We start from the raw sequence: 27,412 nt of genomic DNA, 5'->3' as shown, positions 1-27,412 counted from the left end.
CCAACTGATAGGTGATTACATTCCCTGGAAAGTGCTCTAAAGGCTATATTTTCCCCCAACTAATATAAGTTCATCAAGTAATAAAGAAGAAAACATAGTGCATGTGATATTTTTATTTTTTATCAGACATGGGTAGTATTTAGCTAAATGATATTCTGCATCAAATGACTTCCAATTCATGTTTTAACATTGTCCAGAAAGTTTACAAGATGCCATCTTCACCAGACCCTGGAGCGCACCTTTGCCTGCTGTCTTGGCTAAATTCTTCAGCGTATCCAGGATACCTCTTTTTTCTTCCTCTGTCATTTCCCCATCATCGTCATCAGCATTTCTCCTGAGAGAAGACACAGTTATCGTTACATATATTGTGTATTTTTAGGACGCATTGACTACTATTTTATGACCACATTAAATGCTAAAGAATACCACACAGCGGGATGCCACAAAGTTAGATTCCTTATTGAATATCCAGCGGAAGCATTCTGATGTGTTCCATGCTATCGCACAGAGCTTTCTCATCAGTAAGTGGACACAGCTAAAGCTGCCCATATACCAGTAGAATTTTGTGCATGAGGAAATCCCGAAGAATCATTCTCCAGAGCATTTGATCTTTCCATCATTGTATCAACTGATTTTGTTTGAAAGCCCTCCAAATTTCCTCCAAACCTTCTACTTGGATGATACCCCAGATATGATTGAAAAAGGTTTCTTTTGTTCTTTAGAACATGTTTATTACAATTACAATATATTCAGCTTTTCCCAAATGGAAATCACATTCATGGTTAGAATTTCAGTCATTCGGCCAAAGCTGTCCATGCAGCTCCTTCAAACTTTCTCATCATTATAGTCAAGAATAGGGATGGGCCGGACACCACACTGTTTGGTTCACAGCAGGACTCCCGAACAGGGGGGGAGGACGTCCCTTCCTGCCACCTGTAAGAACAATCAAGCAGCTGAACAGCCAATTTGAGTGTTCTTATGGTGCAGGGAATCGCCGGCTGAAAAAAAAATTATATCTGAATGATGCCTGCAGATGCACCCATCATCCAGATATCCCCACTCAAAGCCCAGGATGTAATATAATGTACTGTGGTATGGAAGTGGTTAATATGCCTGTAAAGTGGCACATCTGTAGCATGCATAAAACATGCTACAGCAAAAATTTAATTTCTAAAGAGAATAAAAGAGTCAAATCGTACTTAAAATAACTCACAGTTACAATTGCTGGCACCCAGCTACTGAAGTAAGAAAGAAAAAAAAATGGCGTGGGTCCCCCCCCCCAGGGGCCCTTTGGGTCAGGTATGGATTTGGAGGGGAACCCCAAGCCAAAATTAAAAAAAAAAAAAAAAAACGGTGTGTGGGGTGAATGCACTGTACAGCGCTCAGTGTATTGCAGGGTGTTCATCGGGGTGAACACCCAGCGAACACCCTGCAAATGTTCAACCCGCACTCATGCTTGAGCGGAACCATTCGCCCAACCCTAGTTAGGAATAGACACGCGCAGAATGGAAAAATATCTTTCGTTTCAGATAGATTTGTTACGTTACTCATTTTGTTTTGTTGATTCGTTTTGGAATTTGTTTAGTTTAGTTTAATGTGGTTTAATAATTTTCTAACGAATTCCACATTTTTGGAATGATTCAAATTGGGATCAGTCGAAAAACTATTGAATTCTGTAGGAAGAAAAGCTGGTAATTAAGGAACTTTTTACACTTTTTTGGTGAATGGGTAGAGGTACTATGTGCCCAATACGCATTCACTTGGGGGGGTTGGGATCTGGGGGGCCCCTTGTTAAAAGGGGCTTCCAGATTCCGATGAGCCCCCCACAAGCAGACCCCCGCAACCACAGCCCAGGGTGCTTTGGGATGAACTGAGGATGGATCTACATCGTGGAGCATTGTTGCATATTTTTTAAGAAAAGAATTGTCAAAAACTCGTGTACTGTCTTTTATCACTTTTTACACATTTTTGATGAATAGGTAGGGGTACTATAAACCCCATACTCATTCACATAGGGGGCAGGACTTGGGGCCCCTTTTGTTAAAGGGGGCTTTTAGATTCTGATAAGTCCTCCACCCACAGACCCCCCAACTACAGCCCAGGGTTGTGTGGAAGTTTCCCTTGTCCCCATCAAAGCACCCACCTATGTTGAGAGCATGTAACCTGGTATTGTTCAGGAGGGGGGGCCCACTCATCCCCCCCTTTCCTGACCTGCCGGGCTGCATGCTCAGATAAGGATCTGGCATGGATTTTGGGGGGACCCCATGCCTTTTGTTAAAAATATTTTGGCATAGGGGTTCCCCTTAGAATCCATACCAGACAAGAAGGACCTGGTATGTAATGTAGGGAACCCATGCTGTTGTTTTTTATTGCTGGCATTCTTTTGTTCACATTTCAGCTCTCAGCGGGGAAGTCCGATGACAGCTGATGAGTCATCGTTTGTCAAGGCCGTGATGGCCGGCTTCCCAGCCCACTTTTTAAAGCGAAGTTCCGGGCACAGATGTCATATTTTAATGAACATACCCCCGGGACAGTCAGGGCTAGCACATTCCACAATGGCTAGCCTCTGATCTGTCCCGGTTCGCACTTACCTTTTAGAAGAAATACTCACTTATAAAATTTCTTCCACAGCGTTTCCATCTTTCTTGTGGGCAGCTGAAGCCGGCGCGGTCCTCTTCTGCGTCTTCTTCCGCGTCTTCTTCTCCCAGAATGCGCCGCACCGGCCCCTTTCGTCACTTCCGGTGCTACGCCGCATTCCTAAACAGCTTCTGGGCATGCCCAGAAGCTGTTTAGCAGGGGAATGCGGCGTCGCCCGGAAGTGACGAAAGGGGCCGGTGACGTCGCATTGATTCCTGGGAATCATCGCAGCGCAGGAAGTGACGGGGTGAGGGAGGAAGTACCCTGAGGTGAGTATTTACGATCGTCAATTACAAGGTGAGTTTTTAAAAAAAAAAAAAATCTAACTATCCAATTCCTTTTCAGGTTAGGCTGAACTAGCGGACGGGCACAAAAAAAAATATTGTTTTGTGCCCGGAACTCCGCTTTAACAACCAGCTATTCTTCACACAAAATTAAAATCGGTCCATAATCTTTTGTTCGATCCCAATTTGAATTGTCCTGAAAAATTTTGAATTTGTTAGAAAAATACACAAAATGAATTTCAATGAATTTCAATGAAATTCATTACTATTACTATACGATACAATCCAAATATCCAAAAATTCGTCCTAACTTACATTCGTACCAAAATGAATTGTACATGTCTAATTAGGAACTTGCCCAATGACATGGCAGTTCCGAAAAGAAAGATTTCAGATGATCTTGGAACTGATGGACTCTGTGGTCACCTTCTTAGCTCAATATGCACTCTTAAACTTTAAACCTCCAGGCTTTTCCAAAATCCAATTCAAATTACCTTGTAATTTTGTTCATGTTTTTACAGCTGCCAAACAATTGCTAAAGCCTAGAAAATTGCCCACTCTTTCTTTAGCCAAGTCCAGGGTTCACTTAATTATTCTGCATGAAAAAAACAGAAGCCAGGCTGACTGATACAACAAACAAATATATGTCATATCCCTGGGTCTTATACAATCTTCCACTGGGATTTAGGCTGGACCTTTTGGACCTCTGAATGGTGGTGTATCTTTGGAATACACTTGTCCTGTTCTCCATCTCACCTTCCTCCCACCCCCACCTCCCTCTCCCCGCTTTCCTTTTCCCTTTTTTGTTACACCTTCTCTGCAATACCCTTCACCCGCCTTGCCCCTTTAATGATGTCAAGCATCTCTCAGGACATTCCAAGTTCATCTTATACATCAGCGACTCCACTCTTCCCTTAAGCACTCCAAGGATTATTTGTCTCCATCTGAACTATTGTATGGTATCCATTATATCTAAATGTATGGATTCTAATATCACAGCTAAAAAATTGCCTCTGTTTCCAATCCCCAATGGCATGAATCCAATAGGACACTGTGCAGCACAGAGCCTAAAAAGTAAGTGCACCCTTCCCCAGCACACTCAACCCCAATTCTGACTATTCTTACGACTCCCAGGAATCCCTCCAAACATCTGCCCTAACCCACCAGTCTTGGCACTCACATTCCCTGTACCATCTACACACAGTTTAACAATGGAGATCTCTCCATCCCTGGGATTGAAGGCCGGGCTGATCTTGGACTCTTCTTTGTCACCCTTTAAACTCCAGAACAACACATTTTCAAACTTGTGCATACAGATGAAGGAAAGCTTCATGCAAACAACTCTCACCCCCACACCTGTACACCTATCCAAACTCCTCCCCTGCTCACATCAACCCACCTAACCCCACCTCTAATTATTTATTTTGCTGACGGGGGGGGGGGGGCATCCAGTCAAAATTGTCTGTTGGTTTGGTTGGAACAGGGAAGGATGTTTTCTAAATGTAAAATGTATCCTGAAACACGTTGGCTGTCCTTATATGACCTAATTACCTAAAATTAAAATTGTCTTGGACTTTTTTTTTATCCAGGTTTGGTCTTACACTCCTTTCTGTATTGATAGGATTAGAAACTCTGTCATGTTTGTATTGTGTTCTCACCAAAAAGATTCCCCCCTTCACTCACTTTCCCAGTTATATAAATAGGTTTTTAAAATCAAAGTAATTGATGAGATGGCCGCAAGGCCTGTAATGTGTAGCAGAGCTGTACAAATCCCAGAACTGAATAAACAGACATAAAAATGACTTTAGTACAACAATCCTTATATACAGTATATATTTCACCTTTATGTTTAATGTATTGCCAAAAGTTAGGCTTTAAAAGTCCATACTTCTATTCAAAAAAGTATTTTAGATACTCACTCTTCCTGACAGAGAGATAAGGAGATGGTCCCAAGAAAGAAAAAGAGTAACAGGGATTTCTTCATGGTGAACATCTTTGGGCTCTGTGGATAATTTGGATTCGTGAAAAGAAAAAGAAGACACAATTGAAAAGATGACTCAAAAATAACATGAGTTCCCCCTAATGTAAGGTACACATAAAATGGTTGTTCCAATACAATAAAAGGTCCAATGTTTGTTTGCTCTAAACCATCAGAAAAGATCCCGTACACCTGGAACCCATTATGGAAATGTTGAGTGCTTTTTATTGACATGGATTTGCTTGATGCTTTCCAGACCTTACTGAATCTGGTTACCCATGGATAAAACAATGATTAAGGGATCTTGATCTATCTTGTTCCTCAATCTCATAAAAGGATGAGCACAGCAGATTCTTAGATGCCATTGGAGCTCACAAGAACTGAAGTTCCGGTCTCCATTATTTATGGTTTCCAGGGCTTTCTATCTTAAATGGGATGCCTTTTGCCTCACCTGGGTTACTCAATTTAGTCCTCACTCAATCAGAACTAAAGGATGTTGGAATGAAAATCAATTTATAGCTATCTGATTTACTAACTGGATTAATGGTTTCTAGAGGGATTTTCTTGTATGAATGAGAAGAGTCTCCAGATAACGATCTCTGTGAACTGAATTTGTTTCAAGTTTAAAGAGAAGGAAAATGAGACTAATGAGATTATGTGAAAATAAAGAATATCATTTATGAATTCTAACGTTCTAGTGTAATATCTTTTAATATGCGGAAGATATTTAGAAATTTGAGTTTAATAAAAGTTTCACCAAAATTGTAAGCAAAAAATTACTATTCAGTGCACAGGAATAAACCTTTGTCTAATCTGGTTGATAGCTTATTAAAAACACTTACAATTAGGATAGATAGCTGGTTTAATTCTAGGTTAGACAGTGTTAGTATTTTCTGTTTCGAATTTTGTGATTAAATTAGAATTTTCACATTCATTGTGAAAAAAAAATAAACTATTATTAGAAAAATTATATGAGGAACCTTTCTATCATTTAGAATCAAACATAGAATTCAAACTGAAAACTAAAAACTGAATAACAAGGTTTCTTTCCTTATAAATAAATCTTATAGGATTAATATTATATTAATGATATTCCAGCATATGCTTACCGGGTAGTTCAGTTGGTGTTGACAATGTAGACAGCTGGAAGACTTGAGTGACGGTCTACACTGTGGAGAATGGGGTTGGCTTATATCATGGCAGAAAAACAATTTGAGTACACAGAAATTTAAATAAAGTTTAATGTTAAAGTCACATCTTTCTTAGGAACACATAACTGATACCACATGTATTTAGCAAAATATTTGCCTGCTAGCCTCCAGGTGGGACAAATATCAGCGCCCTGTGAGAAAACCAAATATCTCCTGATCTGCTTTTTAGACAGTTTTAATCTAAAATCATTTTAAGTGTAATTTTAGCCCAAATTTGTATTTTGTTTTATAGAGCATTGTGGGTTATTATTACTCCAGTCTAAATGTTCATTCAGTTTCTCTTAAAATAGAGTGAACATGCCATCCATTGAGATATCCTGCTTTCAGGAGGATGTCTTTGGAAAAAAGGGTCCCTAGTTCTGTCCCCAGCAGAAGTGGTGCTCAGGACACCATTCAGACTTCTGTCAGCCTCAACTGATATCACTCAAAACAAATATTCCAGCACCTCCAACCCCAGTGAACCCATGGTATGTATGTGAGCCACCCAGGCTGCTAGGAAGTCTAGTCCTGTGCCTGCTGCTGTGAGTGCTGACTGGGAAGAAGCTCACCCATGCTCCAGACAATGACAAATATGAGCAGAAGATCACAGGAGCCCAAAAGAATTAGAAGGGCTTTCTAAACTATACCTTACTTAGTCAGGTAGACTTGCCACATTCAAAATGCTTTAACTACCACAACTATTATATATTTTTTGATCCATGCCTATCCCTGTGCCCATATCCTTTTTTGCATCCCTACATTCTACCTTAGGTAAGTTTGTGTGGCAAAAAAAAAAAAACCTAGGAGTTCTAGAGTCAACCTGACCAAACAAAGATCAGTGGGTGGTGCTGGGTACATCAATTTAAGGGACTACTTTACTATCTATCCTGGTTAAATAAAGGCCCGGTTCACCAATCCTCCTACATGTCTATGATAAAACATTGAATCTACACAAATCCTGGGCAGGACCTTAGTACATGGCTCCTCAGTAAACTAGCTGTAGCATTTATTAAACCTGAGGTAGCAAGGACCACAATAAAACACTCACTTAATGAATGTGATAAAAAGGCTCATTGGTGGAAGGAAGCGTCCCGATGCAAGAGATGAATAGCACGCCACTCCAGGTAGACAGAAACCATGGTCTCTGTCTACCTGGAGTGGGGTGCCATATATCCCTTCCATGGGGACACTTCCTTCCACAGATGAGCCTTTTTATCACATTCCTCTAGTGAGTGATTTATTGTCATCCTTGCTACCTCATGTTTAATAAATGCTACACTTAGAGGCTCTTTTCTGTCTCCTTATACACTAGCTTCAGAGTCGATTTTCAGTCTTGAGAAGAGCACCTGCCCTAAGTACAAATGCATTTACTCCATCAGTATCACCAAATTGCTGGAGAAAGTGTGGTGAATTAGGCAGCTTACTTAATTTACTGCGGACTTGCGATGAAATTTCAACCTTCAAGTTAGAAGTCTTTTCGCTTTTCAGCAGCGTTACCAAAATGCATATTGACCCATCACCTGAATTTGCCTTACTAAGCATAGGCATAGACAATATCCCTCACCAACTGCGCTGTGTAACTTTATATAAACTATTAGCAGCTAGGCTAGCCATTACACGCCACTGGAAAACAGAGGATCCCATCCTGCTAGATGAGGTAGTATCCTCTGTGCATACCCATGGCTTGCAGCATCAGAAGGTTTCCTCTCCTCCATTAATAAACACTGGACACACTGGCTCAAATAGTATCAACGTAATGACAAGTGCACACAAATTAGGCAACTCACATGGGTGGAAAGGAATGGTGCTTATAGACAAGGTCCAGTTCTGTGTAACCTCTCATCATGGAGAGTGCTCCACCAACTTAATGCTTACTGTATCTTGGCTGGTCTCTGGCTATCACATCTTGATAACTAAGGTTTCTGATATTTGGATGGACTCCCATTCCCTTCCATGATGGAAGTCTGTAAAGTGGACTGCTATGCTCAGTTTTACCGGGTAGATTACAAACACCCCTAGGGTTCATTCGCAGCATATGCTTTGATGCTATTCTAGCAGCAATGTCCAGTGCAGCCCCAACATGTAGACATAGCATAATGCCTGGTTTCCTGTGCTGTCAGTACAAACCTTTGCATTGTTCTTGTGTGAGTAAATGGTGCAACATGCCGGGAAACCACACATCAGCACTGTGTCTCCCCCACTGTGACTTGCTAATTTGCCCTAGCTCTCAGTTGAGAGTAAGTTATTAACCACCTCCCACCTGGCTACTGTGTATAAATGGACAGCAAGTTGCCTACTTAATTTGGTAGGGTATACCCTTACATTCTGCCTTTGTGGGCACCGATGCGTAGCACCCAGGCTGCAAACAGCAGATCACTTATAGGGGTAACTGGCCACTGTGATTGGCCCTGATACCATGGGATCATTGTGACTAATCACAACAATCACATGAACAGTAGTAAACAGTGGCTGTCATTTGTGATGCCATTGCTTACTACTGTGACTTAGTGATCGGTCAAGGTGATCACATGGTACAGGGTCAGTCACAATGACCCTGTAACATGTGAGAGCTTTGACCAATCGCAGCAATAGTAGTAGTAAACACTGGCATCATGAATAATGCCAAACACAGATGGAGAAATGACCAGAAGCTATTATATACAATGACTGTCTGCTCTGATATCACTGTATGCCAGTGCCAGCAGCCATTGTCTCTGATCACTGCTACAGCAATACAATGTCACCAGATCAGTGCTGCCAGTCAGTATCCCTATTTACCACTGCAGCAGTCAGTGTCCTTAATCACTGCTTCACCAGTCTCAGTTTCCCTGATCACTGCTGCACCAGTCTCAGTGTCCCAAAACACTGCCACACCAGTCACAATGTCCCTGATGACCACCACATCAGTTACAGTGTCACTGATCACTGCCACACCAGTCAAAGTGTCACTAAAAGGACTTGATCACATGTGTGATACTTTCTAAATAACAATCTGTGTTTGGATTGCTCTTTAGAGCGCATTTAACAGCCAATGAAGTGCTGTTGTATGGCCTCCTTACCACATGCTTTGAACAAATTGGCCCATGCACCAGCACCCCATTTACTTAAATAGGATATGATTGGCAGGCATATGAGGGGTATAATTCCTGCCACAGCTGTGAATAAAAGTTTTGCAGCCACAACATGTGTACACCCCCGGCCACTGCCTCTGCAGGTAAAGGGGGTTGCAGTTTAGAGACGGTAAAACCACAACTCAACCACATTGTTTTTCCAATCCCAATCTCATTGCCAGACCAGTTACAGTGTCACCACATCAGTGTAAGCCAGTAACAGTGTCCCTGATTGTTGCCACATCAGCCCCAGTGTCCCCAGACCAGTGTAAATAATCAGAAGTGTTCCTGAATTCTGCCGCACTAGTCCCCAGTGTCACCAGACCAGTTTAAGCCAGCAACTGTGTTCCTGATTGCCACTACACAAGTTTCACTGATACTAGACCAGTGCAACCCACAACAGTGCTCCTTATAAAGACCACACCTGTGCAGTGTTGCCTCTGTCTACCATTTGTAATGACCCTTGCCTGTCTATTGACCAAATTTATGCCCGCTGCCTGGACGGATCCTTTGTCTGTTCACTGACCAATTCTCTGCCTGCCACCTGAACTGATTCATCTGCACTTCTGACTGACTATGTTCCTGCAAGACCCCAGACACAGCCCTCCACTCTGGACAACTACACCCCTGGAACCACATGAACTCTATTATATTTCCTTCCTTTAGTCTCCAGTACTTCCTGACCAGTAAAGATGGCATTACCGGAGGCAGCCACGTATCATTAGGCTAGGCTTACCTGGCTTATAGGCACTGGGACTGCTATAGGTGATGCTAGACTAAGCTACAGTATATTCCATGACCAGACATATAAAGGCAACCATTACAGTAGATTGCTTTTTTATACAATTGGTTGATTTGTGTGAAACACAAGACACAATGTCAGTCCAAACAGTAAAAAAGTGTCACATGTGGTATCGTTATACTTGGAAGGAGAAGCAGAATGTGTTTGAGGTGTAATTCTAAGTATGCCTATGTTGTGTGTTAGAAATATCTTGGCAAAAAATTAAGTCTTCAAAAGATTCTCCATGCCTCTTAGAAAATACCTTGGGGTGTTCGATTTCCAAAATGTTTTCATTTTGTTAGTGTTTCCACTGTCCTGGTGCTCCAGGGCCTCCAAAAATGTATAGGTAGTCAGGAAATTAGATGCATAATTTATGCCCCTGGAATGCCTGAAGGTGCTCTTTGGATTTTGGACTTCTCTATGTGGCTAGACTGTAACACCTGCAGTATCACCATTCTAGAAAGAGTAGCAGAATGTTTTGCAATCTTGCCCATGACGTGTGTTAGAAATATCATATTAATTGACACGTTTGCGTAAAAGAAATACATATTTCTAATTTATTTCTGCATTTTTTAAAAACTTAATGCAAAAAAGACTCACCATGCCTCTTAGAAATTACTTTGGGGTGTTTTCTTTATAACATAACATTTTGTAGGTGTTTCCACTGTGCTGGCCAACCTGTATAGAAAAGATGTATACATCTATTTTCAGGCTGTTTACAGTTTGTTCAAATTATCCCCTGTGTGAGCCAGTGGTATATGCAGTGGAGAGAGGCAGATGGGACATAGGAACCTATGGGTGATGTCACCACTCCAGGCTTTACCGGCCATTGTCAAGAGCTCTTTACTCTCCCCTGCAGCCACCGCTGACTGACACAAGGAATCATGTGACCAGACCAGAGTTAGCTGAAAATAGGTAAGTCCACGGGTTAGGGGGAGCAAATTACTTTAATTAGCAAAAATATTCCTAAAAACCACTTAGACCACACCTAGTTAATAAACTGGATGGTAATGTAATAAATTACATCCACCAGTTTGTTGCTGTCCCACTATGCATACTTAGTGTGGTCCAAATAACCCAAGAAAACATCCAACATAAATAGAGTTAAAGAAACCCCTAAAGGGAGTCAAATGATGGACCAAGCAGCTTATATAAACAAGGATTTATTGGAAATGCTTAATTTTACATAAGCTAGGTATAAAACATTGTACCTCCACCACACACACAGTTAAAAAAGACAAGGTTGTCTGGACACCACAGCAGATGTCCACACAGTGTGCTCATACACACACACTCCCTGTAGATGCCATAATGGGGGGATAATAAAGGGACCACGGGGATAGATACTCTCCTATCGGGAATAAAACTGGCTTGATGCCATACTCCTATGTAGAATAGTCACTGGAAGGATATTAAAAGAATCCCCGGGGGCGATATAAATATCAGTTCAGTCCAGATGTAAAGTCTGGTATAGACACACAGTAACATTGTGTGTGTAATCTGGCACAAGGGAACGACCCTTAATAGTAGATTTAAATCACCTCCTCAATGGCAAGTGCATGAAATTGCAGGCTTTCCAGGCTAGGGTAGGCTATCAAAGAACCCATGAGTGATTCCTCCACTCCTTCAAAGCTACACTCTGATCAATACTTCTCCAGTTGTCTTCTTGCATCTTTAAATTATCCATCAGTTGGAATGATTGAAGATGTGCGGAACCTACTAGAGAGGGGATCCTTGTGGAAGGTCAACTTGTGGTGGTATCCCAGGTGTGTAGGTTCCTTCAGTGTGTACTGGTTGCCATTAGTGAAAAAACTGTTAAAGAAGTCTTTTCTTTTAATGGCTATACTCTATATTATTAGAAATGTATCTCAGGGGAGCAAGTCATGACCAGAATATTCATGGTCAGGCTCTGGTATGTCTCCACTTGGCCAGTAAAGCCAGTACCCCCTTGTGCAAAATAAAAGGTTTCAGAAAGCAAGAATAGGTAGACCAGAGCTATAAAAGCTGTGGTTCTTATTGTAATGCCAATTGACCCAGAGATTACCACCTAATATTTGTATCTGAAGTCATTCTGGCACCAATACTAGGGGTTATTACTGCATAAACTGGCTCCAACACTAGGGACTAGGGTTGAGCGAACACGGACTGTATTATTCGTGTTCGTACCGAATAATTGGATTTTTGTTACCCAAACACGGACCCGAAAACTTTACTGTATATTCGGGTAAAAATCCGTGTTCGATCGTTTTATTTCCGGGTTTTGCATGCTTTGGCGCGCTTTTCATGGCGGGCTTTCAACAGCCAATCAACAAGCGTTTAACTGGTGTGCCTAAGCCATCCCAGCCATGCCTACAAATGTATCAGTAGCTGTGATTGGCCGTCTGAAGCATGTGACCAAGTCTTTATAAGTTCGAGGCAGCGCCGCTGCGGCGTCATTCTGCTGTTTAGTTCAGGGAGAGAGCACACATCAATGTGCTGGCTGCTGATTAGGGACAGACAGGAAAAAAAAAACATTTGTGTCCGGATAGAATTGAGGGACAGGTCAGAGTGTGTTAGGCAGGGCGAGTTGTAGGCATTTTAGGGAGAGAGTCTGCTGATTTTTAGGGTCAGTGTGTTCTACAAACTACAATCGATATTGCTGTGTGGGGTGGGGTTTGCAGTGACCGATCTACGATCTTAGCAATCCTTTTAGGGACAGAGTCTGCTGATTTTTAGGGTCAGACAGTGTGTTCTACAAACTACAATCGATATTGCTGTGTGGGGTGGGGTTTGCAGTGACCGATCTACGATCTTAGCAATCCTTTTAGGGACAGAGTCTGCTGATTTTTAGGGTCAGTGTGTTCTACAAACTACAATCGATATTGCTGTGTGGGGTGGGGTTTGCAGTGACCGATCTACGATCTTATCAATCCTTTTAGGGAGAGAGTCTGCTGATTTTTAGGGTCAGTGTGTTCTACAAACTACAATCGATATTGCTGTTTGGGGTGGGATAGGAGATAGGCAGGTGTCAGTGGTCCACATCCATTTTGCTGTGTGTGGGCTGCAGTGAACACAATCTTTTTGGGCTGCAGTAAACACAATCTTTTTTGGGGTGCAGTGAACACAATCTTTTTGGGGTACAGTGAACACAATCTTTTTGGGGTGCTGGCTGCTGATTAGGGACAGACAGGAAAAAAAAAACATTTGTGTCCGGATAGAATTGAGGGACAGGTCGGAGTGTGTTAGGCAGGGCGAGTTTTAGGCATTTTAGGGAGAGAGTCTGCTGATTTTTAGGGTCAGTGCATTCTACAAACTACAATCGATATTGCTGTGTGGGGGGGGGTTTGCAGTCACCCGATCTACGATCTTATCAATCCTTTTAGGGACAGAGTCTGCTGATTTTTAGGGTCAGACAGTGTGTTCTACAAACTACAATCGATATTGCTGTGTGGTGTGGGATAGAAGATAGGCAGGTGTCAGTGGTCCACATCCATTTTGCTGTGTGTGGGCTGCAGTGAACACAATCTTTTTGGGGTGCAGTGAACACAATCTTTTTGGGGTACAGTGAACACAATCTTTTTGGGGTGCAGTGAACAAAATCTTTTTGGGGTGCAGTGAACAAAATCTTTTTGGGGTGCAGTGAACAAAATCTTTTTGGGGTGCAGTGAACACAATCTTTTTTGCCCACTGAGGAGGAGGTAGAAAAGTATTTTTCTATCAGGCACTGTGTGCAGCATTTTTCCTTCAGCTGTGCTGTGCTGAGTGACTGATCATACACTGCTGTGTTCAGTTCACATGTGCTAATATTGAGTGGTTTCAGAAATCATACACTTTTTTTCTATTCCACTATTCAATATACAGCCTTGGGTTAAAAAAAATTAAATTGTGGCCTGCAGCAGAGCTGAATGATATTTGGGGTTTTTGGGGTTCATCTCATACTTCTGAAGATTTGAGGGTGCTGCCTGTTCCATACTCCTCCTACTCCTCATTCAGCCTTTTAGGGGTACAAACAATAGTAATTGGGGCCTAGTGTGGTTTTGTACGTGTGAGATACATACACTTTTTTGATCATATTTCCTATTCCGCTATTCAATAAAAACCTTTGGGGATCAATTAAATTGCGGGATAGTTTGTGTTGGTACGTGTGAGATCCACCTTTCCAAGTTTTTGGGGTTCATCTCATACTTCTGAAGATTTGAGGGTGCTGCCTGTTCCATACTCCTCCTACTCCTCATTCAGCCTTTTAGGGGTACAAACAATAGTAATTGGGGCCTAGTGTGGTTTTGTACGTGTGAGATCCACCTTTCCAAATTTTTGGGGTTCATCTCATACAGTACTTCTGAAGATTTGTTGTTTTAAGTTATTTCCCTATCCACATTTGTTTGCAGAGCACTTGCCATGCTCTTAACTACGTTTTGCTGCCATTTGCAGCACTCTAGCCCTTTCCATTGGTGTTTTAGAGCCATTTTAGTGCCTGAGAGTTCGGGTCCCCATTGACTTCAATGGGGTTCGGTGTCCGGGAAAAGTTCGGCAAAAGTCCGGGACACGGACCCGGACTTTTTTTTAAAGTTCGGCCGAACCCGCCGAACACGGACATCCAGGTGTCCGCTCAACTCTACTAGGGACTATTACTGCCTAAACTGGCATCAATACTAGGGGCTATTACTGCGTAATCTGGAACAATACTAGGGGCTATTACTGCATAAACTGGCACCAATGCTAGGGGTTATTACTGCATAAACTGACACCAATACTAGGGACTATTACTGCTTAAACTGGCACCAATACTAAGGGCTATTACTGTGTAAACTGGCACCAATACTAAGGGTTATTAATGCATAAACTGGCACCAATACTAGAGGTTATTACTGCATAAACTGGCGTCAATTCTAGGGGTTATTACTGCGTAATCTGGCAGAATACTAAGGGTTATTATTGCGTAAACTGACACCACTGCTAGGGGTTATTACTACATAAACTTGCGCCAATAGTAGGGGCTGTTACTGCGTATATTGGCACCAATACTAAGGGTTATTACTGCATAAACTGGCACCAATACTACAGGTTATTACTGCATAAACTGGCACCAATACTAGGGGATATTACTGCGTAACTGACACCAATACTAGGGGTTATTAATGCGTAAACTGGCACCACTGCTAGGGGTTATTACTGCATAAACTAGCACCAATACTAGGAGTTATTACTGCAGAAACTGGCACCAAAACTAGGAGTTATTAATGCAGAAACTGGCACCAATACTAGGGGCTTCTACTGCATAAACTAGCACCAATACTAGGGGCTAATCCTGCATAAACTGTTTGCTGAAGTTGCTTTAAACTATAAAGATAGCTTTTGAGAGTTTTCTCAACAACATTCCCCATATTTCTTAATAGAGGTTCTTCAAGGTTACACCGGTGATGTTTATTATTCTCACCTAATATTTGTATCTGAAGTCATTCCTTTCTTAAGAGCACATGTGATTTCAGTCTGACACATAATAAGCTGATTTTATTTGTATTTTTGCTTAAACCCATGTACGTTGCCAGGTAATCAAAGCCGAAAAACATTTTGATGAAACTGAATTTCTACCAATACACCTTTATTAGCAACTTCCCATCTGGTCACTGTATTAACACAGCTGGATGGGACAAGTATTATTGCGAGAGGGAATATATATATATATATATATATATATATATACAGTATCTCACAAAAGTCAGTACACCCCTCACATTTTTGTAAATATTTTATTCTATCTTTTCATGTGACAACACTGAAGAAATGACACTTTGCTACAATGTAAAGTAGTAAAGCTTGTAAAACAGTGTAAATTTACTGCCCCCTCAAAATAACTCAACACATAGCCATTAGGCTCCATTCACACCAGCGTGACTTGTCAGGCGACTTGTCAGCCTGACAAGTCGCGCTCCCTCGTGGTCCATTGACTGCTACAGGACCCGTTCTAATAGGAGCGACACAAGTCGCTCCAACTTAGAGAAAGGGTCCTGTACTACTTCGGGGCAACCTCGGAGCGACTTGCATAGAGTTCCATTATGTGAAGTCTGTGCAAGTCGCTCCAAAGTCGTGGTGCATGGGAATGCACAAGTCGCCCCCGAAGTACTACAGAGTCGTGCCGCCCCAGTATGAACCGAGCCTTAATGTCTAAACTGCTGGCAACAAAGTGAGTACACCCCTAAGTGAATATTTTAAAAATTGGGCCCAAAGTGTCAATATTTTGTGTGGCCACCATTATTTTCCAGCACTGTCTTAACCCTCTTGGGCATGGAGTTCACCAGAGCTTCACAGGTTGTCCCTGCAGTCCTCTTCCACTACTCCATGATGACATCACAGAGTTGGTGGATGTTAAAGACCTTGCGCTCCTCCATGTTCTGTTTGAGGATGCCCCACAGATGCTCAATAGGGTTTAGGTCTGGAGACATGCTTTGCCAGTCCATCACCTTTACCTTCAACTTCTTTAGCAAGGCAGTGGTCATCTTGGAGGTGTGTTTGAGGTTGTTATCATGTTGGAATACTGCACAGCAGCCCAGTCCCTGAAGGGAGGGGAATATGCTCTGCTTCAGTATGTCACAGTACATGTTGGCATTCATGGTTCCCTCAATGAACTGTAGCTCCCCAGTGCCGGCAGCACTTATGCAGCCCCAAACCATGACACTCTCACCGCCATGCTTGTCTGTAGGCAAGACACACTTGTCTTAGTACTCCTCACCTGGTTGCCGCCACACACGCTTGACACCATCTGAAAAAAATAAGTTTATCTTGGTCTAATCAGACCACAGGACATGGTTCCAGTAATCCATGTCCTTAGTCTGCTTGTTTTCAGCAAACTGTTTGCGGGCTTTCTTGTGCATTATCTTTGGAAGAGGTTTCTTTCTGGGATGACAGCCATGCAGACCAATTTGATGCAGTGTGCAACATATGGTCTTAGCACTAACAAGCTGACAAGCACTGACAAGCTGACCCCCCACCCCTTTCAACCTCTGCAGCAATGCTGGCAGCACTCATACGTCTATTTACCAAGGAAAACATCTGGATATGACGCTGAGCACATGCACTTAACTTCTTTGCTTGACCATGGCTAGGCCTGTTCTAAGTGGAACCTGTCCTGTTAAACCACTGTATGGTCTTGGCAACCATGCTGCAGCTCAGTTTCAGGGTCTTGGCAATCTTCTTATAGCCTAGGAAATCTTTATGTAGAGCAACAATTCTTTTTTTCAGATCCTCAGAGAGTTCATTGCCATGAGGTGCCATGTTAAGGGGGTGATGTCTCCTTAATTGTCTGTATTTTAAAGATGAACAATAGGTTCATTTAAACTATAAGTTTTAAAAGATACATCATTATGTGTGAGAAGATATTAGCCATAATTATGTCATTATATTATGTAAGGCATATACATATATATATATATTTAGAAATTGTTTGTCTACCACATGTTGGGTTTATATTCTTGGTAAATGACAAATTTTACTTAGACTTTAGAGTGAATACTAATTACTTCATTTTAAGGCATGTGGTAGGAGTGTTTATATAAGAATTGCTTTGGACTAGGCTAAATGATATAAATTCTACAAACCAGACAAAATGTCTGACAGTAATGGCAGAATTCAAATAATGAATGGCTTTTCACTAGCCAAGAGGTCAAAGGGTTATTTTTGAATAGCGGGCCTTTGTCTGTTGGGACGTATGTTAAACACAAAATTTAATGAACAGTACAATACTGCCTCCTATGGAGATAATACCAAATGCAGTCTTGGGATAATTTAGATATTTCCAATATAAATATATATATTGTATTAAAAATATAATTATTGATATGGCATTACTTGCCAAGGTGAATGATAGAGATACAGATGGACATTTATGTATGTACTAAGAGTATGGACAGGTTTTTATGCTGTGTTTTATGATTAATCTTGAACATAGAGAAATCATCATTTAACTTTATTGAGTTATTAAAAGAGGTGTGACTCTGACCTCACCAGTTAAGGTATAGAATATCCCAACCAATGGGAATAATGTTTCATCCCTCTGGGTTTAACTTATGGTACATTTTATAGCCCTTTGTTCATAACATATAAAAGAGAGAACCCAGATATGAGAGACACACATTACATACTGACAACACCCATTACACTTGCAACATACACATTACTACACATCCATACATAGACTCATTTAGACATACTCCATCTTGCTCCATCATTCATCTGAAACTTTGAGGGACGCCAAACGAAACTCCTCCCTCACTGGCATCCATTTTAGGACTCTAGTAACGACCATTTGAAGCTAGCAGACATCTTAAGTGTGGTAAATATGCCTTGCTATGCCTTGCTATGTTATTTGATATTATTCAATATTGTTTACTTCTTTGTATGTTTTATATTGCATATTTAAGGGTAATAAGATTACAATCCCAGCCGCAGGCAATTGTGGTCTGTTTATATAGAATACTTATGGTTTATGCTATACCTGGAGAAATGGTAATCTTGCTTTCGTTTTGCTTTCGTTTTGCTTTCACTTTGTTTCAGTTTCACTTTCATTATTGAGCTAAACATCACATTGCATTGATTGTTTGAAGTTAGTGTGTTATGTAGAGTTATCTTTTTGTGTCACTTCTTGTTTGATCATTTATAGTGAATACATGTCTTGAGAATAAATATTTTATATATATTCCATACTGTAGACTGTACTCACTAAGATTGGTATATGCTTTTAAAAAGAAATTAATCAATAAAAAGAATTCGCTACATATTGATTTGTGGAAATAAGTGGAGATTCTCCTTCTTCACAGATCTTTGTTTATTGACACAAATAGAAACTGTTATATTCAGAGCAGTATAAATATTCTGACATAATGAAGTACGAGCGCAAGATATTATTATTAAATATTCTAACATTGAATTTGCAGTGACCAGTATGAGAGAGTGAGAGCAATAACACCAAATTTACCACGCCTGCTCCCCATTCACAACTGAGACCTTGTAACACTAACGAGTCACATGACACCGGGGAGGGAAAATGGCTAATTGGGACCAATTTGGACATTGTCACTTAGGGGTGTACTCACTTTTGTTGCCAGCGGTTTAGACATTAATGGCTGTGTGTTGAGTTATTTTGAGGGGACAGCAAATTTACACTTTTATACAAGCTGTACACTCACTACTTTACATTGTAGCAAAGTGTAATTTCTTCAGTTTTGTCACATGAAAAGATATAGTAAAATATTTACGAAAATGTGAGGGATGTACTCACGTTTGTGAGATTATATATATATATATATATATATATCATACTCACATACTGACTGACCACTTTATTAGGTACATCTTGTTAGTACCGATTTGGACCCCCTTTTGCCTTCAAAACTGCCTTATTTCATCATGGCATAGAATCAACAAGGTGTTGGAAACATTCCTCACAGATTTTGGTCCATTTTCACATGATAGCATCACGCAGTTGCTGCAGATTTGTTGGCTGCACATCCATGATGCTAACCTCCCGTTCCACCACATCCCAAAGGTGCTCTAATGGATTGAGATCTGGTGAGTGTGGAGGCCATTGGACTACAGTGTCCTCATTGTCATGTTCAAGAAACCAGCGGTGAGATGATTTGAGCTCTGTGACATGGTGCATTATCCTGCTTGAAGGAGCCATCAGAAGATAGTAGTCATAAAGGGTTAGGGTCAGCCCCATATATGGACAGATAAGCAGTGTGGGGCTCTGAGAAGAACTGTGTTGGAGGATTTAGGGCAGTTTCAGGGCTGCTGGGCGTTGCCAGGGCCATGTGTCGGCCTGCCCTGTGTGGGGGTGTGCTTGGGCACCCCATTATTGAGAGTTTCATCTCCCTTTCTGATTGCCACTGATGTCACCTATAGCTTATTCTTTTTTGCAACTTCTAGAGTGACTAAGGTTAGAGATTACAGTGGGAACGTTAAAAGGGTGTATAGCTATTTTAGGGGTCATTGGACACCCCAATATCTGCAGGCTGCTTCTGATTGTAGGAGGCCCCCTGATTGCAAGTATCAGATGCCCCCTGTCTGATTAAAGCAATTTGGAAATTGATTGTTCTGTTGTTGTCTGATCATCCATTGCAAATTTTAATGGGACTGTGTGCTGTTAGATGTCAAGGAGTCTCGTAATAATCTTAGGGGTCTGTGGGTACCCCAATACCCGCAGGCTGCTTCTGATTGGTAGTATGCCCCCTGATTGCAATAAGAAGATTCTACACCTACCTGAGCAAAGATGGCAACTTGGAAAATGTGTTGTGTTATGGGGGGTGTGTAGCAATTGTCTGGATTTCTAGACACCCCAGTATCTATAGGCTGCTTCTGGCTGGCAGACTGCCCCAATGCTATCCTTCTGTGACCATACATAGCAACTTCTGTGGTTGCTATGCTGTAGAGGTGGATGAAGAATGGGGGAAAGGGGTGGTCAGACACCACTCCGATAGCAGTCTGCCAGTGACACCCATTCATGATGGACTCAGGGTTTGGGTGTAACTTGGTAGCAGAGAGGATTTCCTGTTGGTTGTTGTAGTGCTTGTGTTCCGATCAGTGTAAAGTGCTGTCAGCATGTGCTGCATTGTGACACCCCATTTAGTTGTAATGATTGGGGGGTGAAGGGTGATATTTTAGGGGATCTGTGATGAGCAGAGCGTATAGGGGGAAATTTGGGGGAGGTGGGACCTATAGTGATCAAAGAGTGCTTTGGGTGAGGTGGGGAGACTAATCAGTGGGTGGCAAAAGTGGCTGGCTGGGGATTCTGCATGTAGGCATAAAAAAGGCACACTGATTGCTCAGGAGAGGCCACAGTCAGTGCAGCCTAATTTTCTCTAAATTGTGTTCAGATTTTTAATACTGTATGCTATGGATCACTCTGGAAATTAATTAATTTTTTTTGGTGCATTTTGGACATTGTTGCACTTTGTTTAGCAACTTAACACTCTCTGTGGTGAAGAATTTTCTGCTATTCTTGGCTAATCTGGGGTCCTTTTTGATTGAACTCTAATACTCCTCCTCTCAGCTTACACAGGGTTCCATGCTACAGGTATGGCCTCCCTATATTTTGTCTTTGCGTGGTTGGTTTGGATTATCCCACTAATTCGATAGATGGGGCACTATTCCTCCTTCTAATACCAATAGTGGGGCACTATTCCCCCCACTAATACCAATGATGGGGCACTATTCCTCCCACTAATACCAATGATGGGGCACTATTCCTCCCACTAATACCAATGATGGGGCACTATTCCTCCCACTAATACCAATGATGGGGCACTATTCGTCTAATACCAATGGTAAGGCACTATTCCTCCCAATAATACCAATGATGTGGCACTATTCCTCCCACTAACACCAATGATAGGGCACTATTCTCCTAACTAATTCCATTGATGGGGCACTATTCCTCCTTCTAATACCAATAGTGGGGCACTATTCCCCCCACTAATATTAATGCTGGGGCACTATTCCTCCCACTAATACCAATGATGGGGCACTATTCCTCCCACTAATACCAATGATGGGGCACTATTCCTCCTTCTAATAACAATGGTGAGGCACTATTCCCCCACCAATACCAATGATGGGGCACTACTTCTCCCACTAATATTAATGATAGGGCACTATTCCCCACACTAATATCAATGATGGGCCACTATTCCTACCACTAAAACCAATGATGGGGCACTATTTCTCCTTCTATTGACTACAGGCACTATGACATGTTTTTACTCCCACTGATGATGGGGCACTTTCTACTTACTCTGGCCACTCCGGCCCACCCAAAGTCGGAAAGACAGTAAACCAACCCTTTGGAAAGTTTGAAGACCTCTGATGTAAGTGATACTTTATTTGTCCATAAACATGTTACATTTTTACCAATCCCATCCCAGTGCCCTCGGTATCATGTTTCTCAAGCACAGAAAAGTGTTGCTCTTCAGCAGATGCGAGGGGTGCCATTAATTATGCATGGCACCTCATACATTGGCAATCATGTGAGTCTTCACATGCCAAACTACATGATACCACAGCCCCATGCAGTTTGTTGTGGTACAATTTTAAAAAACTGTCAGGAACATTTTTCCCTGTCTTTCTTGTAGGTATGGCAGCCCATTGAAATAAATAGGCTGCCCTACAGGTGACACACAGGAATGCATAAAAAACACACATAACTGCACACACTAGGCTGCACTGTATTGGTGTAACCTGGCCTGAAAGTAAAAGCCGGCCATAGAAGGTTTGTATCTTGGCCATTTCAGCAGGGTCGGCCAAGATTCAAATCATTTATGGGCAGGCTAATTGTACCCAACTTGATCTATTGATCAACTTGGTTACAACCAGCATGTCGGAATTTTTGGCATGTGGCTATTTCCAACAGCTATAGCAGCTAGCAATAATCACTGTGTTCTAAAGTCAGGGGTGGCTTACCATGCCCCCTCCACCACACCACACCGGGAGAACACAATGACTCTGCCATTGCAGGAGGAAAGAAAATCACATAATCTATGGTCTGCCTTAGCAATGCCTGATATACTCTGTATGCTTTTATCTTGATTGGATAAAGTGGAGGATCTATCTGGATCATTGAGGCTAATGGATCCAAACTGAAAGCTGATAGGTGCTTACATTCCCTGGAAAGTGCTCTAAAGGCCATATTTTCCCCCAACTAAAATAAGTTCATCAAGTAATAAAGAAGAAAACAAAGTGCATTTGATATTTTTATTTTTTATCAGACATTTAGTATTTAGCTAAATGATATTCTGCATCAAATGACTTCCAATTCATGTTTTAACATTGTCCAGAAAGTTTACAAGATGCCGCATTCAGCAGACTCTGGAGTGCACCTTTGCCTGCTGTCTTGGCTACATTCTTCAGCGTACTCAGGATACCTCTTTTTTCTTCCTCTGTCATTTCCCCATCATCCTCATCAGCATTTCTCCTGAGAGAAGACACAGTTATCGTTACATAAGACATCATCATTGATTATTACACAAAAACTGTATTTCACTGGGACCATAATTTTGTATTTTGTAAGACGCATTGACTAATATTTTATGACCACATTAAAATGCTAAAGAATAACACACAGCGGGATGCCACAAAGTTGAATTCCTTATTGAATACCCAGCGGAAGCATTCTGATGTGTTCCATGCTATGGCACAGAGCTTTCTCATCAGTAAGTGGACACAGCTAAAGCTGCCCATATACCAGTAGAATTTTGTGCATGTGGAAATTCTGAAGAATCATTCTCCAGAGCATTAGATCTTTCCATCGTTGTATCAACTGATTTTTTTTGAAAGCCCTTCAAATTTCCTCCAGACCTTCTATTTGGATGGAACCCCAGATACAATCGAAAAAGGTTTCTTTTGTTCTTTAGAACATGCTCATTACAATTACAATATGTCCAGCTTTTCCCAAACGGAAATCATATTTATGGTTAGAATTTCAGTCATTCGGCCAAAGCTGTTCATGCAGTTCCTTCAAACTTTCCTCATCATTATAGTCAAGAATAGGGATGGGCAGAACACCACCCTGTTTGGTTCACAGCAGAACTCCCGAACAGGAGAGGAGGACGATTTGAGTGTTCTTATGGTGCAGGGAATCACCGAATGAAAAAAAATTATATCTGAATGATGCCTGCAGCTGCACCCATCATCCAGATATCGCCATTCAAACCCCAGGATGTAATATGATGTACTGTGGTATGGAAGTGGTTAAAATGCCTGTAAAGGGGCACATCTGTAGCATGCATAAAACATGCTACAGCAAAAATGTCATTTCTAAAGAGAAAAAAAAGAGTCAAATTGCACTTAAAATGACTAACGGCCCAACCCTTGTTAGGAATAGACATGTGCAGAACGGAAAAATATCTTTAGTTTCAGATAGATTTGTTATGTTACTCATTTTGTTTTGTTGATTTGTTTTGGAATTTGTTTAGTTTAGTTTCATTTGGTTTAATAATTTTCTAATGAATTCCACATTTTCTGAACGACTCAATTTGGGATCAGTCAAAAAACTATTGAATTCTGTAGGAAGAATAGCTGGTTATTAAGGAGCTTTTTACACTTTTTGGTGAATGGGTAGGGGTACTATGTGCCCCATACGCAGTCACTTGGGGGGGATGGGATCTGGGAGGCCCTCTTGTTAAAAGGGGCTTCCATATTCTGATGAGCCCCCCACACACAGACCCCCACAACCACAGCCCAGGGTTGTGGGGAAGAGGCACTTTTCCCTATCAACATAGGGAGAAGGAGATTTGGGGGTGAACTGAGGATGGATCTACATTGTGGAGCATTGTTTTATATTTTTGGATAAAAGAACTGTCAAAAACCTGTGTACTGTCTTTATTAAATTTTTACACATTATTGATGAATAGGTAGGGGTACTATAAACCCCATACTCATTCACATAGGGGGCAGGATTTCAGAGCTCCCTTTGTTAAAGGGGGCTTTCAGGTTCTGATAAGTCCTCCACCCACAGATCCCCCCAACTACATCCCAGGGTTGTGTGGAAGTTGCCCTTGTCCCCATCAAAGCACCCACCTATGTTGAGGGCATGTAACCTGGTATTGTTCAGGAGGGGGGCTGTCCACTCTTTCCCCCTTTTCCTGACCTGCCGGGCTGCATGCTCGGATAAGGATCTGGTATGAATTTTGGGGGGACACCATGCAGTTTTTTTTAATATTTTGGCACAGGGGTTCCCCTTAGAATCCATACCAGACCAGAAGGGCCTGGTATGGAATGTAGGGAACCCATGCCGTTTTTTTTTTTTCTGACTTTTTTATTGCCGGCATTCTTTTTTTCACATTTCAGCTCTCAGCAGGGGAAGTCCGATGACAGCTGAAGAGTCATCGGTTGTCAAGGACGTGGCGGCCGGCTTCCCAGCCCACTTTTTAACAACCAGCTATTCTTCACACAGAATTAAAATCAGTCCATAATTTTTTGACCTATCCAAATTTGACTTGTTCTGAAAATTTTGAATTTGTTAGAAAAATAAACAAAATGCACTCTTAAACCTGGAACCTCCAGGCTTTTCCAAAATCCAATTCAAATTACCTTGTAATTTGTTCATGTTTTTACAGCAGCCAAACAATTGCTAAAGCCTAGAAAATTGCCATTATTTCTTTGGCCAAGTCCAGGGTTCAATAAAACAGGAGGTTCACCTGCGCCAATGGGTAATTAGTGATAAATAGATTATATAAATAGGTGCACTATATGTAATTCTGTGAAAATTTGTATATAAATATTATAAATAATATAAATAATGTAAGATGCAGCTGCAATAAACTCCTGCCTGTCAATGGACGGGTAAAGTGTATACAAAGAAAAGAGGAATAACCTCCCACGTTTAATGCGCTTGCAATGATCTTTAAATATATTAAATATGTGTATATGATACCACCTCAAGGGTTGTACAAACAACCAACTGAGTGCAATTATACCAAAGTATTACAACCAGCCAATAAAAGTGCAGATAAAATAAAGATTGAATAATTAATTTCAGAATCTGAAGACGTCGCACATTGATGACGAAACGCGTCATTTTGGAACACATGCAGGGGGCACGTGACCGGTAGTCGGATAGATGGAGTGGAACGCACGCAGAAGCCGGCGTTCCCCGTTCCATTTTCTCACTGACTCTAGTGATTATAAGTCCGTGCCTGCCTCCTTATTATTAATCCGTTTTTATCATATGTTTTATACTAGTTCTGACTAGTTTTTGAATCTGTCTCTTATGCATGTGCAGTGTTTTTACATGACAGATTAATTTTTTTTGAATGCAATAAAATTTTAAACGGATCTCACTATGAGGCTCCCTATATATTTTGTCTAATTGACCATTGGCCGTGCACTAAAGGGGACCCTGTGCCCAGGAGCAGCATGAGGACCAGCTATATTGCTTCAAGACCTGGAAAGAGGAATTCCACCTGTTACAAGCCTGTATGATCCCCCTACCGTAGAGCGGATCCAACATATCTGGTGAGCCTTCTGACAAACCCCCTTGAGCACCGTGGCGACCCCTTAGGAACATTCTTATCACCGACTTCCCTCTCGTTTTGGTTGGATTTTTAACATTTGGGAATTTTGGACTTACCTTCATTTCTATATGTATGGTCTACACCCCATATAGATTAACCAATTGTGGACATTATTTAAATATTTGTTATTCCAATTTTTATTTTATCTACACCTTTATTGGCTGGTTGTAATACTTTGGTATAATTGCACTCAGTTGGTTGTTTGTACAACCCTTGAGGTGGTATCATATACACATATTTAATATATTTAAAGATCATTGCAAGCCCATTAAACGTGGGAGGTTATTCCTCTTTTCTTTGTATACAAGTCCAGGGTTCACTTAATCATTCTGCATGAAAAAACAGAAGCTAGGCTGACTGATACAACAAACAAATATATGTCATATCCCTGTGTCTTATACAATCTTCCAGTGGGATTTAGACTGTTTTTTTTGGACCTCTGAATGGTGGTGTATACTTGGGATACACTTGTCCTGTTCTGCATCTCACCTTCCTTCCTCCCCCGCCTCCCTCCCTCACTTTCCTTTTCTCCTTTCCCCTGTTTTGTTACACCTTCTCTGCAATACCCCTCACCTACCTTGCCCATTTAATGATGTCAAGCATCTCTCAGGACATTCCAAGTTCATCTTATACATCAGTGACTCCACTCTCCCCTTGAGCATTCCAAGGATTATTTGTCTCCATCTGAACTATTGTATGGTACCCATTATATCTAAATGTATGGATTCTAATATCACAGCTAAAAAAATGCCTCTGTTTCCAATCCCCCAGTGGCACAAATCCAATAGAACACTGTGCAGCACAGAGCCTAAAAACTAAGTGCACCCTTCCCCAGCACACTCAGCCCCAATTCTGACTCTCCTTATGACTCCCAGGAATCCCTCCAAACATCTGCCCTAACCCACCAGTCTTGGCACCCACATTCCCCCTTGGGCTGATGCTGGCCAATACACCCTCTGTACACAGTATAGCAATGGAGATCTCTCCACCCCTGGGATTGTAGGTCAGACTGATCTTGGACTCTCCTTTGTCACCCTTTATACTCCAGAACAACATATTTTCAAACTTGTGCATACAGATGAAGGAAAACTTCATGCAAGCCACTCTGGGGGTGGGGGCATCTAGTCAAAATTGTCTATTGGTTTAGTTGGAACAGGGAAGGATGTTTTCTACATTTAAAATGTATCCTGTATTAAATCCCAATGAAGGGGAATGATGTTGTACCCGAAACACGCTGGCCATTCTTAAATGACCTAATTACCTAAAATTGAAATTGTCTTGGACTTTTTTTATCCAGGTTTGGTCTTACACTCATTTCTGTATTGGTAGGATTAGAAACTCTGTCTTGTTTGTATTGTTGTCTCAACAAAAAGATTCCCCCCTCGCTCACTT

General features: G+C 41.4%; 1 long non-coding RNA gene across 2 annotated transcripts in view; it reads right to left on the bottom strand.

Moving 5' to 3' along the window:
• Positions 1–223: 223 nt before the first annotated feature.
• LOC309563003 overlaps positions 224–27,412 on the bottom strand; it is an 87,198-nt gene continuing 60,009 nt past the window's right edge. The window contains exons 1-3 of one of the 2 annotated variants that reach the window (XR_014225652.1): positions 6,009–6,084; positions 4,841–4,923; positions 224–334 (exon numbers count right to left, since the gene is read on the bottom strand). This is a non-coding gene — a long non-coding RNA (uncharacterized lncRNA). Of the gene's footprint in view, positions 335–4,840; positions 4,924–6,008; positions 6,085–27,412 lie in introns of those variants that run through there. The other variant, XR_014225651.1, reaches the window with a different exon arrangement.

Source organism: Pelophylax lessonae, assembly GCF_965119305.1.
Source record: "Pelophylax lessonae genome assembly, chromosome: 9".
In the NCBI taxonomy this organism is placed as follows: domain Eukaryota; kingdom Metazoa; phylum Chordata; class Amphibia; order Anura; family Ranidae; genus Pelophylax; species Pelophylax lessonae.
The sequence above is the reverse complement of the archived record's forward strand: the minus strand, read 5'-3'. Positions and strand labels throughout refer to the sequence as shown.